This window comes from Chlorocebus sabaeus, chromosome 10 (assembly GCF_047675955.1).
Source record: "Chlorocebus sabaeus isolate Y175 chromosome 10, mChlSab1.0.hap1, whole genome shotgun sequence".
Lineage (NCBI taxonomy): Eukaryota > Metazoa > Chordata > Mammalia > Primates > Cercopithecidae > Chlorocebus > Chlorocebus sabaeus.
In genome coordinates this window covers 64,210,726-64,230,497 of record NC_132913.1, presented here as the reverse complement: position 1 = coordinate 64,230,497, position 19,772 = coordinate 64,210,726, and the positions used below count along the sequence as shown (strand labels likewise).

Sequence of the window (19,772 nt, the reverse complement as noted above, 5' to 3'; positions counted from 1 at the left end):
CAGGTGTTTTGGCCATGAGAAGTAGTAATATTTTGAAAGGAGGCCAGGCGCGGTGGCTCAAGCCTGTAATCCCAGCACTTTGGGAGGCCGAGACGGGTGGATCACGAGGTCAGGAGATCGAGACCATCCTGGCTAACACGGTGAAACCCCGTCTCTACTGAAAAAATACAAAAAACTAGCCGGGCGAGGTGGCAGGTGCCTGTAGTCCCAGCTACTCGGGAGGCTGAGGCAGGAGAATGGCGTGAACCCAGGAGGCGGAGCTTGCAGTGAGCTGAGATCCGGCCACTGCACTCCAGCCTGGGTGACAGAGTGAGACTCCGTCTACAAATATATATATATATATATATATATATATATATATATATATTTTGAAAGGAGTCTCCTTTTTTTGCTTGTTTGCTTTTTTCCCCTAAGCAGTAGTTCTCAACAGTGGGCTTAAAAAATCCAGGAAACCATGCTGTAAACAGATGTGGTGTCATTTGAGCTTTGTTGTTGCACTTTTAGAGCACAGGCAGAGTAGATTTAGCATAACTCTTAAGGAACATAGGATTTTGGGAATGGTAAATAAGGATTGATTTTGACTTAAAGTCATCAGCTGCATTAACCCCTAATAAGACAGCCTGGCCTTTGAAGATTTGAAGCCAGACATTGCCTTCTCCTCTCTAGCTGTGAAAGTCCTAGATAGCATCTTCTTTTAACAGAAGGCTGTTTTGTAAAAAATCTGTTGTTTAGTGTATTTACCTCCCCTAATGGTCTTAGCTAGATCTTCTGGATAACTTGCTGCAGCTTTTACATTGGCACTTGCTGCATCACCTTGCACTTCTATGTTATGGAGATGGCTTCTTTCCCTTAACCTTGTGAACCAACCTCTGCTAGCTTCACATTTCTCTTCTGCACCTTCCTCACCTCTCTTAGCCTTTATAGAATTTGAAAAAGTTAAGGCCTTACTTGGATTAGGTGTTGGCTTAAGGGAATGTTGTGGCTGGTTTGGTCTTCTATTCAGACCACTAAAACTTTCTCCCTATTAGCAATAAGTTTTGTGTTAGGCCGTTCTTGTGTTTCTATAAAGGAATACCTGAGGCTGGGCAATTTATAAAGAAAAGGGGTTTAATTGGCTTATGGTTCTGCAGGCTGTACAAGCATGGCACCAGCATCTGCTTCTGGTGAGGGCCTCAGGAAGCTTCCTATCATAGCAGAAGCCATAGGGAGCCAGCATATCCCATGGCAAGAGTGGGAGCAAGGGAGAGAGAAGGTAGGGGGGTGGGGCCCAGACTTTTAAACAACCAGATCCCGTGTGAACTAACAGCAATAACTCACTTACAAGGGGAAGGTGCTAAACCATTCATGAGGGATCCACCCCTCATGATCCAGTCATCTCCTACCAGGCCCCACCTCCAACACTGCAAATCACGTTTCAACGTGAGATTTGGAGAGGACAAACATCCAAACTATATCAAGGCTGTTTTGCTTTCTTATTCATATGTTTACTGGAGTAGCACTTTTAATTTGTTTCAAGAACTTTTCCTTTGTGTTCACAACTTGGCCAATCGGCTGGTACAAGAGGCCTAGCTTTCAGCCTTTCTTGGCTTTTGACATGCCTCCTTCACTAAGCTTAATTGGTTCTAGCTTTTGATTTAAAGAGAGAGACTTGTGACTCTTCCTTCACTTAAACTCTTAGAGGTCATTTTAGGGTTATTAATTGTCCTAATTTCAATATTGTTGTGTCTCAGGGGACAGAGAGGCCTGAGGAGAGAGAGAGAAGGGGGAAAGCCTGTGGGTGGAGCAGCCAGAACACACACAACATTTATTGACTAATTTTGCTATCCATGGTTCATGGAGCACAAAACAATTACAATAGTAACATGAATGATCATCTAGCACAGATCACCACAACACGGTAACCATGAAAATATTTGAAAAATTGCAAGAATTACCAAAATGTGACAAAGAGACACCGAGTGAGCACATGCTGTTGGTAAAATGGTGCTGATAAGCTTGGTTGATGCAGGTTTGCCACAATTTTTCAATTTGTAGAAAATGTAGTATCTGCAAAGCACGAGAAAGTGAAAGGCAATAAAATGAGGTATACTTGCACCTGCTGCTTTGCTGCACACCTGTGCCCTGGCTCTGGAACTGCTCCTAGAATTTTTGGGAACTCAGGTGTTCAACCCTTTCTCCTCTCTGATACTGTGCATTAAACTTGTGCTTGCATTAAACTCATGTGTCTTTTCCTTGAGATGCATTTTTCCCTCAGGAGGTTTCACTTTCCCCATCAAATCTCCAGATGCTCTTTAATGTAGCCAAAATCTTAATCTCAAGATAGAAACTTTGAAGTAGCTAAACATTTGCAGTCATGAAATCCTGTGACTTTATTTTTTTTATTCAGAAGATTCTTTGCCAATTAATTTTTTGCCTATTAATTTTTAAGTCATTAACTGAATTAGAAAATATTCTCCAGATTCTCCTGGCCCCTACTTATCAGTGATTAAACACAACATCTATTTAAATCCTTCATTAAGTAGTCCTAAAGTCTAGGATTTGTTAGAGGAAAATAGTAACTCAGTTCTAAGAGAAAATCATAAAACTAATAAGTAGTTATTTACATGTGCATGAATCTTGATTGATTTTTTAACAGGTGTACGTGGGTTCAGGATGTCAATTGAACAGATTCTATCAATAACTACTTGGCATTTCAGAAGTGAAATAAAATTTACTATTAATAAATGCAAGCTTCGTTACTATAACAAAACCCAAGTAATTGCAGGATCAATGATGAGGGCCTAATGCCTGTGAGTGAGACATATTTAGATATTATAAAGAAGACTTTAGTAGGAAATGTATAGGAGTATTTAACAAAAATTTGCAAAGATACAGCTTATTTTTTTCTGTTAAAGAATGTCTTGGACAACCTCAAGACTAAAGCATGTGGCAGTCTGATGCCATCAGTAATGAATATCAATTGTTATTCATACTCAGTTCCTTATAAGTCTCATATATGGATAACCATGGCAGAATAGGCCATGATTACTCTCTCTTAGGAGTGATTATTTAGGTAATGGCTTGCTTTGTTTCCCTTTTTACCCCTCTCTCCACACCAGTTATCTCGACCTCACAGGATAAAGGAGGGACAGGTCCCATGACTGAAAGGGACTTGCTGTTTGGGAGTGGAGGGTGAGGGATGGGCAGGGATACAGGAAGCCCATCTTGAGGAGTTCTCTTCTTAGCACCATAGACCATCATAGGCTGATTACTGGCACCTCAAGCCCTAGGCCCGCAGTGTGAACCTGTCCCTGATCTCAGGTGCCCTGATTCCCTATATGTCAGGCTCAGTGTGATCAAGGCTCTTCGCTGGTTTTCTGTTCATTCTGTGCTCTCGCTCACTGGATCCTCACTTGCTGGCTGCCTGCTTGGACCTCTGAGGATCTGTTCTTTTCCTCCTGAGTGCATTAAAGCAGTTTAGGACCTTTGTGTCTTAGCTCTCTGACTCTTCCATCTTAGAAGCACTTTTCTGATATATATGATCTCCTTGGTCATGTCACCAAAAGGGACTTCTTCTGCTTGTACCTTAAGACTACACACTGAGCCTCTACTATTCAGCCTGAGGGGCTTGTTAGACTCTGAGAATTACCACTCCAAGTTCTCTCAGCTGCTGCTTGAACCCTGCTGATGATGGTTTAGTCCTTATCAGTCTGTTTTCATCTTGTCAGTGAGGTTAATTTCACTGGCTACATTACATGTAGGGTAAGCTGGATTTGGGGATTAGGGTGCCTGAGTTTGAATCCTGTCTACCAGTTATTAGCTGTTTGGCCATGGACAGCTCACTGAATGACTGTAAGCCTCAATTTTCTTACCTATAAAATGGGCTAATGATAGTATCAGCCTCATGAATGATTGTAAATATTCACTTAGGTAACATATATGAAGTTCACTGCACAGTGCCAGGCACATTGTAAATATCCATAAATGTAACTTATTATAATTATGAATAAATGATTGTGATACTGAAAGATTCACAGCTGCCCTTCAGAAAAATCTGATTCCTGTGTTCTGCTGACTGTTAATATTTTTTTATTATTGCATTCTTAAATCATAAGGTGATTTAGGAGGGAAAAACATGGCCTCTCTGCAAAGGAGTGAAAGCTTACAAATCTAGAGTAAAATAATAGTTTAATTTTTTGCACCTCTTCAATAACTGTCTCTTGTGTGGGTAGTGTAATTACCAGTGGAAAAATGAGTAAGAACTCAAACTCAATAAATTACATTTTCATTGAATTTCTTTGCTTATATTCTAAGTGAATAGGACTTTGAATTTTGAAACACTTTTTTGCCACTTTATTTTTTAACTGCTAAGACATGACATAGTATGCATTTTAATGTATTCATTCATGTCCAGTTTCAACAAAACTGGGTGGGAATTAGTACCCCATAATTCATGCACTAGGGTGTCTTATTACAATTATAAAATTTTATTATAAAATGTTTTTTTAATATTTATATTGTTAATTAAATGATGATGAATCTTCATAAATTCTGAACAGAGAATTATGGTCCATTAGTTCCTGCTCAGACTTCTTATTAGCCAATCAGAATATTTGATTTCTCCTTCTAACATGTCTGGATGTTTGATGGTAACGTTTGCAGATGTTGCTATCCTTTCCATGCCTCTGGCGTCTCTGAAGAAAGACTCTGAAAGCAGTTTACCTGCATTGAGATTATTACAAGGTGGCCCTTCTCTTTGGGGAATTTTTAGAGCACTTGTGATTATTAAAAAATCAACACTCCTTTTGAGTTTGTTTCTAAAGAGATTTCTACACTAGAGAAGGTAACCATAAAACAGCATTTGTATCTGGATATAGGGATTTCTGCCCTCCTGCATACACATATACATGTAGTCACTAAAGCTGTTGTGATGGGACATTAAATGATGACATAATGATCACCTGAGCAGCAACAGAAAGGTAGGGAGATGAGAAACCCCGAGAATGATCTAGACCTGCACTGTCCAATAATGTAGCCACTAGCCACATGCGGCTATCAAGCACTTGAAATGTGGGTGGTGTGACTGAGGAAATAAATTTTAAATTTTATTTACTTTAATTAATACTTAAATTTAGGCCAGGCATGGTGGCTTACGCCTGTAATCCCAGCACTTTGGGAGACCGAGGCAGGTAGATCACGAAGTCAGGAGTGCAAGACCAGCCTGGCCAAGATGGTGAAACTCCATCTCTACTAGAAATATGAAAATTAGCCGGGCATGGTGGTGGGCTCCTGTAATCCCAGCTACTCCAGAGGTTGAGGCAGAGAATTGCTTGAACCTGGGAGGCAGAGGTTTCCATGATACGAGATGGTGTCACTGCACTCCAGCCTGGGGGACAGAACAAGACTCTGTCTCAAAAAAAAAAAAAAAAAAAAAGATTTAAATAGCCATTGAATTTTACAAAATTCAGTTCCTCAGTCACACTAGCTCCATTTTGTTAAAATAATTAATTGGGAGGCCATCAGATCAAGGCAACTCCAGCACCCCGGGATCTTACCTAAGCAAATTGAAACCCAACTCACTGTAAATGGTCATGTGCTAGGAAAATGAAACTTACATTTAATCAGTAAAGAACCACCAACTAACCTCTAACTAGGGATTTCTGCTAGATTGATTAAAATAAGGTTACTGGTCCACTTTAGCCAAACACAATTTTTTTTTCTTTTTGTTTTTTGCCTCGCTTCTGAATTCACCTTATACAAATTTTCTCCTCTTGCCCCGTTGCCAAAGCCCTGAACTGCTAGTGGTCTGGTGCTGCCTGATTCATGAACTGCTATTTGCTCAAATAAACCATTTAATATTTTAATGTGCCTCAGTTATCTCTTAGCAATTTTAATTCCCCAGTAATCATGTGTGCCTGGCTACTGGCTTTCAGACTAGTGCAGATATAGAACATTTCCATCATCACAGAATGTTCTATTGGACAGCACCCATCTTCACAAGCAAGGCGGATGTCAAGAAGATGTAATTGTCTTTCCTCTTTTGGTTCCACATTATCTTGTCTCCAGGCATTCTCAACACTGGAGAAATGCGGGATTCAGAAAAAGGGGGAGGGGAATGATAATATAAAATTTAGAAATGAGCTTTGTGGTGGACAGTTGTAGCCAAAGCACTGGGAGAAGAAGCCAAGGAGGGTTCTATTGCAAGAGGGCTGCAACATCTCCCAGCCTTTGGGAATTTTGTTGCTGATTGTTGGAGATGTGAATTTAGTGAAAGACTGCAATGGTAGCTGTATTAAAGAAGAGAAGCGCCGTCAAAAATAATGCCAGAGGTGGAAATGGTTTCAAATTTTTCTCTCACATTACGCTTTTGCCTGGGAAGACAAATCCTGGAACCCAAACATCATCTCAAGTTTTTTTTTTTTTTTTCCCTCAAATTTTAATGTGCATGTGAATCACCTGATAATATTGTTAAAAAGCAACTTCCTGTTCAGTAGGTCTGCAGTGCAGCCTGCATTTCTGAGAAGCTCTCGCATGATACAAATGATCAAGGACCACACTTTGAGTTGCAAGGCTCTAGAATGTCTAGAAACATTCAGACCTTCTGTATAAGCATTGTTCTAATTACTGGTTCAAACACAGGAGGTTACACCTTTCCAGAAACCAATGTGCCTTTAGTTTCAAACTCAGACTAGGGATATTTGTCTGTGAGTAGGAGGTAGAGGAAGTCTATTGTTTTTGGAGAAATGAGGCGCATTACCTCTAATCCCAAGACTGGTGTAAATATGTTCTAATGCACTCACACAAAAGTATGGGAATATTTAAAAATTGAGGAACGTTGATCCATAGAAAAAATTCAGTCAAATTTATTACACAAACAAAAAGCAAGTCACATATGTGTTTCAGTATTGTTGTGACTATTTTTGTAACACTAAGCCTTTGAACAGAAAGCAGTTTCTATCTGATACTATGATTTAGAACTAGTTGGAGAAGGAATCGATTGTAGGTAGAGGCCAGCTATTGATCAGAAAAAGGAATGGGGAACTGGAATGTTTCTCAAATAGAGAAAAATTCAGAAATAGAAGCTAGAGGCAGGGAAATTGCTGTTTGGAAAAATACAATCAGGAGTTTTCATAATATCTAGATGCGCTGTGGGACTTTTCAGCTCCTGATACAGATGGAGGGGCTGGGAATATTAAGGAGCAGAGGATCTGGAAGGAATGGGGTATCTCTGTTCCTTGGTTAAGTACTGCCAAGCAAGCAGGGTTTGCAGATCAAGTGAAGCTGTCCGAAAGAATCGTTGAGCTGCAACGAAGTCTAAAGCATCATGTGTGTACATGCCAGGAATATTTAGACATGAAACTACAAGTCCCTGCTCAGTTATTCCTGCTCTTACCTAGAGAATAATCAAGACTGAGTTGAGTAGAAACCTAATGTTCCAGGCATCTACAAGAGCTTCATGCCTAGCGTAGTTGTTTTTTAAATAAAGAGTTCAATGCTTATGGGAAAATCAAAATCAAGAGAAGTATGCCCTCTAGATTTCTCATTTATTCATGCTCATGGGAAGCTGAGATGTGTATTTGTTTTATTTGTTGCATAGCAATCAGTCCAGAAACCCTTTTCTATTTGGTGGCAGTTACCTAAAATTACAGGAGTATGTCAGGGAGGAAATACAGCATCTAATGAATACTAGTCATAAAAACAACAAATAAAAAAGAAACAAAAGTATTTATATCTTAAAAGTTACAGCAAACAATTCAAAGAATTTAACATTGTAGAAAAGTATGTACTTCCTATTAGGATAGTAGTCTGGTTTTCTGGTTTAATAGAAAGAAAACTCCACTGCCAGTTAGAAGACCTATCGTCTACCATAAAAGAAAATCAACATTGAAAAACAACATTGAAGAGAGTTGATATAATGTATAAAGGATGTAACAAATGGCCTTAAATCTTTGCAGATTCTGACTCCATCTACTTTTCCATTTGTGGGAGCGGCTTGCTTAGATGTTACAATTGAGGTCTATGTGGTGCTGATCTAACTGTGACCCCTCAAGAGGAGGTACAGGAGGTTCTGCAGCAGCTTCTGGGTTTCCACCTTCCCTGGACCTCCTTTTCCTCTCTTCTTCCTCTTTCTCACTCAGGTAATTCCCAGATTATCTGTCTTCCTCTCATATTAGCCCTACTTTTTTCTTTTCCCCATTGCATTTATTTTCCTGTACTGTAAAATTACTTGTGATATTTCTTTTTCATTGTCTGTTTCTCTCCCTCCAGAATATAAACTTCTTAAAAGCAGGGTTCTTTGTCTCCTGTCTTCACTGATGAATCCTGAGCATATGAGCAGTACCAGGCACAGAACAGATGTTTGGTAAATGCCTGCTGAATGAATGAACAATGGTTTTCCCATGAGATGGGACCTAGGTATCAGAGTTTTTATAGAGTACAGGTGGCAATGTGGCCTTGGTCTGATCACCCAGGGGACTGGTCACTTCTTTTGCCTTTTCTTTCTCAGAAAGGTGGTATTCATTTTTACATGGTCAGGGTGTAGTGGGAGATGCTGATGTTTGATAGTTTGAGTGTTAGTTTCAGCTCTTTCTTTTTCTTTTCTTTTTTTTTTTTTTTTTTGTTTTTTTTTTGTTTTTTTGTTTTTTTGTTTTTTTGTTTTTTGTTTTTTTTTTTAAATTTATTTATTATTAAACTTCAAGTTGTAGGGTACATGTGCACAACGTGCAGGTTTGCTACATATGTATACTTGTGCCGTGTTGGTGTGCTGCACCCATCAACTCGTCATTTACATCAGGTATAACTCCCAATGCAATCCCTCCCCCCTCCCCCCTCCCCATGATAGGCCCCGGTGTGTGATGTTCCCCTTCCCAAGTCCAAGTGATCTCATTGTTCAGTTCTTTTTAAACACACAAACACTAAGCCACAGACTTGCATGTTTTTGTTTTCACTTTTGATTGTGTGTGTATGTGTGTGTGTGAAAAAGATTGTGTGTGTGTGTTTGAAAAAGAGAAACACATGGACACTTAACTTTTTTCCAACAGAAGTCTTTAAACAGAATCTGAATGAATACTATCCTGTTTTGTCCATAATTTACCATGTATTCTTATATATGTCAAATCTGTTTCTGGGCCTCAGCTTTCTCAGTTCTGACATCCTGTTTCTTTTGTTCTTACATAATCTATTCTTTTGATATGTTTTTCTGTTTTCTCACTCCCCCTTTGACCTCTCCTTCCCCAACTTTCTATTTCCATATTCTCTATTACCTTCCAATGTCCACTGGGTCCCCAGTGGAGATTTATTTATTTATTCATTAAATTTTCCTTAAATGGAATGAGGAGAATTTCTCACTATAGCATTTGGAAGCTCCCTGTAGGTTTCCTGTGATACCTTGGATGTCATTAACATTGTAGGCTTACTTGCCAGCCCACTTCCTTCTGACTTCTGCTCCCATCACTCCATCAAAACGGCTCTTACCCAGGTCATCAATTTCCTCTATGTTGCTAATTTCAACGAATGCTTATTGATCCTTACTTGTAAGACCTCCTAGTATGTATAACATTGTTAACCTGCCTTTCCTTTGGTTTCTATTATGAGAGCTCCTTTTCCTGGATTTCTTCCCATCACGTGGACCTTTACTTCCCAGTCTTTCAAATCTGTATCCTTTATTAGACTTCTATTCTGAGCTCTAGACATGCATATCCCACAGCCAATTTGACATTCAAACTTGGATGCCTTTCTAATATTCATCAATTAACATGCCCCAAACTGAACTTCAGACCTTCTACATGGTTCTCTATTTCTCATAGTGTTACAAACATCCAACTAATTGCCTAAACTAGAAACTGGAGTATGATCTTTGATTCTTCCCTCTCCATCATCTTCTACATCCAACCAACCAGCAAATCCTATCCAGTCTTCTTGAATCTGATTACTTCTCTTTATCTCCACTGCCAATACTTTAGTCAGTCATCATCATCTCTCAATTGAATATCTGAGAAGTCTCTCTAACTTATGCCTCTGTCTCCAGTCTAGCCCCTATCCAATATATAGCCAATTCTTGTTATTCGTGTAGTTATGTTCTATAAAGTATCTGCAAACACTGAATTAGCTAATACTGAATTATTGCTCTTAAGAAAAAAAATGTGGTTGGGTTTCTGCAAGCCTCTGGTCAACATTTTCAACTGATCAATGTATATGCTTATTTTATGTGTGCTTCCTTAAAGACATCTTATTTAATAATATATTGTTGATTCATTAACACTGCACTCATGGCCAATGGCACCATAACTCATGTCTGAAAGAAGCTTATCTGACACATGAACTTTCTTTATAAGGCACATCATAGCATTCTTGCTCTTATGAACATTAGACAGCACTTTAGCACTGTGTTTAGGTGTCATTTAAAAGAGTGAAATCACCAATATGAAGCACAAAAATGTTAAGAAATGTGGTACTAAACAGACCACAAAAAGAACACTTTACAGTATGAGACTGGAGACACAAAGGCAGACTGTCACCTTGTTCAATTTCTACTGAAAAGTTTCTTTCTGGACAACTTAAACTTTTTGTCAAAAGATCTTGAAAGTGCCGTAAGTATTGATTTGGGGGGTAACAAATAAATGTTAGTGAATAGGAAACTTTGCAAATATGGAATCTGCAAATAATGAGGAGTGACTGTACTATTAACTTGTACCCTAAAGTACTGCACTTAAACCCAAACCTCATGTCACTCTTCTGGGTGAAACCTTTAAATGACTGCACATCACCATTAGGATTAAGTCCAAACCCTGAAATATGCCCCGCTCTTGTCTTTTCATTCTCGTCTCTTATAGATCCCTCCTTCATGCTTTCTCATCAAACTGAAGTTTTCTCAATTTTTTATTCAATTCAGTATCAATCGTCTCCAAACTTTGAGCCCGTATAGAGCTTTTTCTTCTACCTTCCTCCTTTTTCAGCTTCCTCTTTTGTATTTTCAGATTTTAACTTGTTACTTCTTCCTAAAGCTGTCTCTGAACATCATAGACAAGATCTCCTGCCTCATGCTCTTGCCACATGGTTGTCTGATGACATAACATTTATCACACTTTTTGGGGGTAACTATCTGACTTTCTTACAAGATTACACATTGAGCAGGAACCAAGTCTACCCTTTTTATTGTTTGTGCTATACTGTACAGTAAGCACTGTGCCTAGAACATAATAGGCACAGTATGTGTTGAATGAAGGCAGGAATAATTATTCATTTTGGTGTCTGTTTCATCAAAAGAGTTATAAGCACTTTGAAAACAAAGAGAGGATATTTTCATCTTTGTATCTAAATTGCGTGGCACAATTCCTGCCCATAGTACTGCTTGATACATATCTATTACATGGAAACAACGCTTTAAACATGTCAAATAGTATACAACTTGATTATAGGCAAAATAGTGCTTGACAGTAATTGAGCATCAAGTTTCTTATGAAAATTCTTTGTAAAATAAAAAGATTCTCACAATAGAGTCAAACTACGTCCATAAAACAAATTGGAAATATTCCCACTACCCCAGACTACAAGCAATATTCCCCAGACCCCTGGACCAGTGCTCACACACCTCTAGGGCAACCCTACCCTTCTTCAAAGCACAACCATTGAGTTAGAATAGTGAAGCAGTTAGCAGATGAAAACCATGCTTTATTGAAAAGAAAAAAAGGAAAAAAAAAAAAAAGAGAATGTGAAAGGTAAAGCAGGCTGGTTAGTTCATTATAATTGCTTACTATTTCCCTACTGCATCTTAAAAACGTTAAATTTCAAGGGGCAACTTTTTAATTTGGTGTAATTTTCTGAGGCAGCACTGAAAATAAAGATTGCTCAGAGGACCCAGATTCCTGCCAACTCTTGCTAATACTGAGGAGTCATGTGCAAGTGTCTGAGTTCAAATTTAACTTAAATCATTGGGGGAAAAAAAAACCGGCAGAGTTGAGCTTCACCATGAGCAAAAGCTGTTCTGCTTTCCCAGTGGGGTATCACTGCACAGCGAGTGGGAAGAAATGAGAATACCTGCCGTAGGGATTTGAGAGGGAAATTGATTGCACACATTTAAATAGACGGGGTGAAGATTTTTCCCTGACAGTAAAACCCGTGAATCCTAAGATGAAGAATTTATGAACAAATGCTTTCAGGTGGACACTGAGAACTGTGAACTTTCTTTTAACCTCCTCAATCAGGGTATCTTGGGTGCAAGCCAGGAAGTTTCCCAAACTATCGGGATAACTGTAAGTTCAGGGCAAAGGGTGATGCTGAATCCCTGCTGTGTGGATTGGTAACTCTGCCGTTTGCAGCAGAGACTGCCTCTTCCAGAGGGAACTCATCTGGAAGGCTGTGGAATCTTGGCTCTGGCCCCATTCATTTATTGGTCAGCTGGAGAAGGTGATGGAAAATGTGCCTTGGGAAAACACAGATGGGTGTGTGAACCAACAACACTGTGCTTAACCTTTCCTGGCCTAATAAGCGAGTGGTTTCTCACAGTGTGGTCCTAGAAGCAGCAACAGCACCACCCAGGCACATGTGAGAAATGCACATTCTCAGGCCCAGGCTGATCCCAGATGGATTGAATCAGGAACTCTTGGAGGTTGGGGCCCAGCAATATGTGTTTTAAGAGCCCTGTAGGTGATTCTGGGCACACCAAAATTGGACAACTTCTCGCCTAAAATGCTGAGAGAACATGAGGAAAATTGTTCACCCAAAAGAATACAACTGTAACTTGGAATCAATCTAGCACTTATGTTAATAAAGATGGGAAAAGACAGATGGTCACTTTTTTGGAGGAGATTTGGCAACACTGGCATCATCATAAGTATCAGGTAGTATTTGAAAAGGTCAGTAGGCTAGTAACCTGTTGCTCTAAAATTGGCACATAGTGAACAGCCACAGCATCTCAGTGACATACAACAGCATACAGGTTTTCTTCTATATCTGCAAGGACGAGTTTTTTTTCTGTATCTCATTGCCTAAACTCCCTCTTGAGTCTGAGTGCTGGTTCACCTAGTTTGGGCTTGTGTGGAGTGACTGTACTTTGTTCCACACGTCTGTCCTCCTTTTCCTGGGACCCACCGGTAACACAGGCATGTCCTCTTCATGGTAATGGCAGAAATAGGAGAGAATAAGCAGAAACCGGGACCTCAAGGCCTGGGCCTGGAGCTGGAACATCTGTCCGATCCATCTCATCCTATTGGCCCAAGCAAGTCATGTGTCCAAGTCCAGATGGAAAACAGATTTGCCTCTGTAGTGAAAGCAATTTCAAAGTCAAAGGGCAAAGGGCATGGCTATAGGTGGGGGTACAGCATGGGGGCCTGTTATGCAATCAACCATGGTGAACAAGCTTCTCTTTGCATTTATTAGCAGTACATGCACAACAAAACCCAAATGTGAATTTGACTTAAGAGAAAAAAAATGTATCCTTCATTCTTGTCCCTAAAATAATACTAATTTTAGTTGGATCAACTGTGTGATTCTCAATGAAGATATGTTAAGTCAGATTAATCATGTAAATAATTAGCAGAAGAATAAAAGAAAAAGTCATTGTTTTTAAAAACTCTGCAATAAATTGATATATTTAAGCCACTTTGCTTCTCAGTAGTATATCAAGTCCAATTCTTAAAAACAAACCTGTGGGGGCTGGGAGTGGTGGCTCACACCTGTAATCCCAGCACTTTGGATCACTTGAGATCAGGAGTTCGAGACCAGCCTGGCCAACACGGCAAAACGCTGTCTCTACTAAAAATATAAAAATTAGCCAGGCATGGTAGTGCACGTCCGTCGTCCCAGTTACTCAGGAGGCTGAGGCAGGAGAATTGTTTGAACCCGGGAGGCAAAGATTGCAGTGAGCCGAGATCACGTCACTACACTCCAACCTGGGCAACAGAGCGAGAATCTGTCTCAAAAAACCCAAAAGCAAACAAACCTGTGGATCAGATCTTACCTACCTTGAATTTTCATTGGTAAGTAAACTCTTGGTATTCTGTATCTGCAAGGAGATATGCATGTCTGTTTGTTAAACTAGATTTTACTACAGCTTTTTGGGGTTGGTTTAAAGACTGTGTTAGCACTGCATTCCTAATTAACTGCTGACACAAATGCTAAGGGGGCAGCAGTGTTGCCCACAGCTTGCCCGCAGTTACCAGGTGTAATTATGCACAGAGTAGAGATTCAAATCAAGAATAAATCAGTTTCTGGAAACATGCTGTAAGTACTCAGTGTATCGCCCTGCCATTTCCCCCATTAGCATTTTTGAGGCATGCACCCAATAGAAGAAATAGCAGGTAGCTACTGTTTAGCTGAATTTAACCTCTGAAGATTAGCATTTCTCCTTGTTGTTGGCCAAACATAGAATTCTCTTTTTGCTTTTCACATGTAATGAGAATACGATGATTTCTTCTCATTGCCAAGTCTTAGCTCAAGGAAACCTCAGATAATTTTGAAAACTCTCTTATTTCACCAGTTAACAGACATGGACTAAAACAGTGATATAACTGTTTAAAGTTATCCAGTTGGTTAGGGAGGGCTAACCAGAAAACTAGGTTTTCTCACCACACTACACTTTTCATTTGGGCAATGGGGAGTGTTCATGGTTTGATGAATCAAGTGCAATGTAGGGAGCAGAGTGTGGACATTAGTGAAATTCAATTTTCCTGTTCGTTGAATGAGAATTATGCTTTTTATGTTCTTAGAATGTTTGGGTCAGGAGCAAGTTATTTTCAAAATTAATAATTTTATTTTGGAGAAATAAAACAATTTGGGGAAAATTGCCACTGGCCAGTCCTTTTAAATCAATTCATAGGGTCGGTAGACTCTAGTACTGAGGTGGGATATGCTAAGGACAGAGCGAAAGATAGAGCTCAATGACTTTTTCAACAACTAGAGTTATTTGCTTCATTATACATTTAGTTTTTGTGAAAAAGACCTTCGAGGTACAATATGAGCAGGGAATAGGGTGAGGACTTCTCTCAGCACCATCACCAAGTACTCTCAGGGTACCCGCAGGCCCCCGTGAAATAGGTGCTGCAGAAGCCTATGCCTAAAATTTGCTTGGGATTCATCTCTTCCTTTTCTTTTTTCTGATGCTGAACCAGAGGATACAAAGAAAAAGAATTGCACAGCCTGGCATGTGAATGCTTCCCCACTGCGTGCTGCTGTTGTGGGGAGGAAGTAGCAGCCGCCAACTGCTGTTTTATTAATAATGAGGTATTCACATAAATTCCATGCAAAATTGATTTTTTGACTGTTATATAAGAATCAAATACCAGGCTTTAAAAAGTAATTGAGAAATCTATTTGTAATTTACTTTGCCTATAAGAACCCACTGTCCTGCCATAAACAATTTTACAGTATTTTCCCCCCTGTTAAACAGCTATTTTTTACACATCTGTTTGGCCCCTTTTGCATGACATGCAGTCAGGAGGTGTAATGAATACAGGTTTGAAACAACATGTGGCCACCATTTCTTTCAGTTTCATCTTCAAGGGGATCCCTTGCGAGTTGTGATATCATTTTCATCACAGTACAAGTGAAGTATGTTAATGTCTAATTATCTGACACTGGGTGTTGACTGATGAGTCATAAATATGATTTCTGGTGGTAGGAAAGCATGATGAAAAAGCTAAGCAATGAAAAAAGAAAAAAGAAAACCAAACCAACGAACCAAAACAGTCTGTTTCTCACTTGTCTTTAAATGCCTTAAGGGCTATGGTCAAATGGAAAGGTCTCCTGTTGTGAAGAGTTTCTCTGGGAGCCTATTTAATATTCAGCAGTCCCGTACATATTCAACTCTACCAAAAGTATTTAAAGTGTAATTGATTTATTTCTAATTTTTCTTAAGATGGAAATTAGAGGGACAAGAAAAGTTTTAAAAGACATAGATAATGTTGCATATTTTGGCTTAACTTCTATTTTCTAAGGATTATTTCTCAGAAGAGAACATGCTTCTGTTCTTATTCTAGGACTTCTTTTTCCCCCAAAAGAAATCCCTTAAAAAGAAAAACAAATTCCTAGTATGTTTAAAAAATCCATTCCCCATAATTTTATTGAGATAGATTTCACATAAGATAAAATTCTAAGTGAATAGTTTAATGAATTTTGCTAATTGCATATAGCTGTATAACCATTGCCATGATCAAGTTAGAACATTTCCATCACCCTAGAAGTTCCGTTGTGCCCCTACAGTCAATATATTCCCCCAACTCTTGGCCACAGCCAAGCAACTACTGATCTGCTTTTTGTTGCTATGGTTTTGCCTTTCCTAGAAATTCATATAGACAGAATCATAGTATGTAGTCCTTTGTGTTTAACTTTTTTCCCTTAGCATAATATTTTTGAGATTCACCTATGTTATTGAGTGTACTAATGTTTTGTTCTTTTAATGGTGAGTAACACTCTATTGGATATACCACAATTTGTTTATCCATTCACTAGTTAATAGATACTTGGGTTGCTTTCAGTTTTGACGATTATGAATAATGCTGCTATAAACATTGATGTAAAAGTTTTGCGTGGACACATCTTTCTCTCTCTTGGGTAAATATCTAGGATAAAGATTGCTGGGTCACATGGCTTGTATATGTTTAACTGTATAAGAAACAGTACCATTTTATACTTTCACACAGTCAATGTATGAGAGTTCTAGTTGCCCCACCTCTTCACCCATCCTTAATATTCTCAAGTACGTAGTAAGTAGCTCATTATGGTTTTAATTGACATTTCCCTCATAATTTATATGCAAACACTTGATATGTGCATAGCTGATGTATATGAAGGAATGGTGTTAGAAAAGTGGGGGCAAAATGTAGGTTTTGCCTACATTTGCCTACATCTACAAAAATTTAGAGCATCTTTTCATGTGCTTATTGGAATTTGTATAACTTCTTTTGTAAAGAGTCTCTTCAAATCTTTTCCCCATTTTATTGGGCTCTTGCCTTCTTAAGTTGTAAGTATCTTTTATATATTCTGGATACAAGCCTTTTTGTCAGATATGTTTTGCATATCTATTATTTCAGTCTGGCTTGCCTTTTTTGACAGTTTTTTTCTGAAGAACAAAAGGTTTTTTTTTTTTTCTTTTTGTTTGAGACGGAGTCTTGCTCAGTCGCTCAGGCTGGAGTGCCGTGGCAGGATCTCGGCTCACTACAAACTCCGCCTCCCGGGTTCACGCCATTCTCCTGCCTCAGCCTCCAGAGTAGCTGGGACTACAGGCGCCCGCCACTATGCACGGCTAGTTTTTTAAGAACAAAAGCTTTTAATTTTGAAAAAGTTTGTAAGTATTTTTCCTTTTGAGTTGTATTTTTTGTGTCCTGTTTAAAAATGCCTTTCCTAACTAGTGTCACAAACATTTTCTCTTATATTTTCTTCCAGAAATGTAATAGTGTTAGCTCTTACTGTTTAGGCCTATGACGTATTTTGTGTTAGTTTTTAAAATATGTTGTAAGGTTGTTTTTTTCCCCTCTAGATATTTAGTTTTTGCAGCACTATTTTACTGATTTTCCCATTTAGTTATGTGTCACATCTTTGTCAAAAATCAACCATATAGCTTTGGATTTATTTCTGGACTCTCTGTTCTGTTCCTTGAATCTATAGGTCTATCCTTGCCTCAGAGACACACTGTCTTGATGATCGTAGCTTTTTTGTAAGTCTTAGAATTAAGTAGGGTGATAAATCCTTTAACTTTATTATTCTTTTTCTAGTTGTTTTGGCTATTCTAGGTCCTTTCCATTTCCATATACATTTTAGCATCTGCTTTTCAATTTCTTCAAAGAAACTTGCTAGGATTTTGATTGAGATTGCATTGAATTTACAAATCAATTTGGGAAGAATTCATTTAAAATATTAAATATATTTTAAATGACTACAAAAATTACAAACACGTGTGCTTGCTTCAGCAGCACATATACTAAAATTGGAATAATACAGAGAAGATTAGCATGTCCCCTGTGCAAGAATGACATGGAATTCGTGAAGCATTCCGTATTTTTAAAAGCTCAATATTACTGATTGTTAGATAAATGCACATCAAAGCCACGATGAAATACCATCTCACGCCAGTCAGAATGGCTATGATTAAAAAGTCAAAAAATAACAGATGCGGAGAAAAGGGAACACTTATACACTGTTGGTGGGAGTATAAATTAATTCAACCATTGTGGAAAAAGCAATGTGGCAATTCCTGAAAGAGCTAAAAGAAGAACTACCATTCGACCTAGCAATCCCGTTACTCAGTTAATACCCAGAAGAATGTAAATCATTCTACCATAAAGACACATGCATGTGACTGTTCATTGCAGCACTATTCAGAATAGCAAAGACATGGAATCAAACTAAATGCTCATCAGTGACAGATTGGATGAAGTATGTGGCACATATATACCATAGAATACTATGCAGCCATAAAAAAGAATGAGATCGTGTCTTTTGTGGGAACATGGATGGAGCTGGAGGCCATTATCCTTAGCAAACTAACGCAGGAACAGAAAACCAAATACTGCATTTTCTCACTTATGAGTGGAAGTGAAGTGATTGAGAACTCATGGGCACAAAGAGGGGAACAAGAGACACTGAGGCCTACTTGAGGGTGGAGGCTGGGAACAGGTGAGGAGCAGGAAAAAAAAACTGTATATTAGGCTTAATACCTGGGTGATAAAATAATCTATACAACAAACTCCTATGACATGAGTTTACCTATGTAAAAAACCTGCACATGTACCCCAAACTTAAAAGTTAAAAAATACAACATGCACACCAAAATGTGACACATACCAATTTTTAACACACTGTGAATAATTAACATGTCAATTTGTGCAAGCAGGTAAACTGGGTTTTCAGTGCAAACAGAATAAAGCTTTTTTTTTTTTGTCATCTGTTTTATCAAGGTGTGGCTTGACATCACAAACTGCTGTTAGAAAACTATTACTATTTGCATCTGTTAATGTATGTGAATTATGATAGTCTCAATTCTATGCAATCTAAACAAAATATAGCAATCAGTTGGAGGCAGGAGTTAACATGTCTGTTGCAACTGTGTTTATCAAGACTGCTTCATTATTCATTGACTTTATAGTAAGTATATGTAGGAATTTGAATGCTCACAAGTTTATACTAATAAAAACTTCTTCAAAATGTTTTATGTATTTCAACTGCATATCTATTATTGTAATCTGGCTTGCCTTTCCAAACAGGATTTTTTTCTGAAGAGCAAAATCTTTTCAAGGTTTTACCTGAAATTCTAACAAGTTAGAGGTATTGCAATTTAGCAGAAAGAAAATAGGTTTGGAACAACAGAGACCTGAGTTTAAATGACAGATCTACCCACAAGTAGCTTGGGCAAATTATGTTTCTGAGCCCAGTATGCTTATCTGTAAAATGGGGAGAATAATGCCTGCTTCACAGCGGGAATGCAGTGAAGGATTATATGCAAACACTTGGTATGTGCATAGCTGATGTATATGAAGGAATGGTGTTAGAAAAGTGGAGGCAAAATGTAGGTTTTGGTGTCTGGCAAAAATTTTGAAGGACCTGATGAATGTTGAAATAGATTGAAATGTGAGGAAGGAAGTTTGCTTATTTTACATACAGCTTACCTGTGGTGGTGTGCCTTCTCTGTCCACAGGTCCTTAATAACAACTTAACGTACACTTGTAGAAGCTCAGGGTGAAGACCACTATGTCACCAAGCAATGTTCTGGTGGAAAGGTCTGAAATTGAATGGACCGTGCCAACTCTAAATGACTTTCCATAGGCAGTTTGAAAGCCCTCATTTCTTGGAAGCTTTCCGTA

At 38.6% G+C, this 19,772-nt stretch overlaps 1 non-coding gene across 1 annotated transcript; it reads left to right on the top strand.

The window, feature by feature from the left end:
* The first annotated feature begins 17,869 nt into the window (after positions 1–17,869).
* LOC119625401 (U6 spliceosomal RNA) lies at positions 17,870–17,975 on the top strand. Its single transcript, XR_005241609.1, has one exon. It is a non-coding gene; the product is annotated as a U6 spliceosomal RNA (small nuclear RNA).
* Positions 17,976–19,772: the final 1,797 nt, after the last annotated feature.